Source organism: Polypterus senegalus, unplaced genomic scaffold (genome assembly GCF_016835505.1).
Source record: "Polypterus senegalus isolate Bchr_013 unplaced genomic scaffold, ASM1683550v1 scaffold_6539, whole genome shotgun sequence".
In the NCBI taxonomy this organism is placed as follows: domain Eukaryota; kingdom Metazoa; phylum Chordata; class Cladistia; order Polypteriformes; family Polypteridae; genus Polypterus; species Polypterus senegalus.
In genome coordinates this window covers 11,115-11,897 of record NW_024384289.1, presented here as the reverse complement: position 1 = coordinate 11,897, position 783 = coordinate 11,115, and the positions used below count along the sequence as shown (strand labels likewise).

Sequence of the window (783 nt, the reverse complement as noted above, 5' to 3'; positions counted from 1 at the left end):
AATCCACCCTGCTTTTCCCTTTAAATTCAAAAAAAACCCCCACGTTCTTCCTCCCTTCCATCGATGGGTTAACCGTCATGAAAGGTCTCCCCAAAAACCACAAGGCCTATGGATTCATTACAGATCACCAACCCAAAATGAAAAGGGGGTTGAGACAGGGTTTTAAAGATAAAAAATCCCTTTTGCCACTCTTCAATCACAAGCACCACAGAATAAAGTTGTTAAAATGAAAAACTTGCATCAGAAAAGAAAATTGCAATTAAACAGCTAAACTTTTTAATAAATTAATTAAATCCAACAAAACCAAAAAAGCCATCTAGCAACTATCTGCTAGAGGTGTAACTGGAGGTGTAATAGGTTTGGTTTTCGCAACACCCGGGGTCCCCCACAAACAGCAGCTTCCTATTCATGGAGGGGGCCCCGCCCGACATCTGTCGGAATGCAGGAAGTACTAAAAATTTCCCCCAGCAGCCGACAGCCACGGAAGGCCTTTTTGCCGGTGTCAAAAATTGCCCCCACAGACCTAGGCCACTTTTTTCCCTTCCCCTTTTGGGGAAACCCCAGCGTACCTTGTCTTCTGTTTTTTTACCAGTATAGGAGGAGGTGCACCGTTCCTGGAGGTACTGCAATCCGGTGGTGGAGTGGACGGAGCAAGCCCCCCATTCCATCTCCTTTTCCCCAAAAAACAATTTAATATATGGTCCCCGGGTAGGGGGCGTATCAGATATTAAACTGAAAGAACAGATACTACATTGGGTCTTAGCCAAAAGGCCGAGAAGGTGC

The 783-nt window shown here is 45.2% G+C and overlaps 1 non-coding gene across 1 annotated transcript; it reads right to left on the bottom strand.

The window, feature by feature from the left end:
* Positions 1 to 598: 598 nt before the first annotated feature.
* LOC120521924 lies at positions 599 to 783 on the bottom strand. The gene has a single exon (XR_005632222.1). It is a non-coding gene; the product is annotated as a U2 spliceosomal RNA (small nuclear RNA).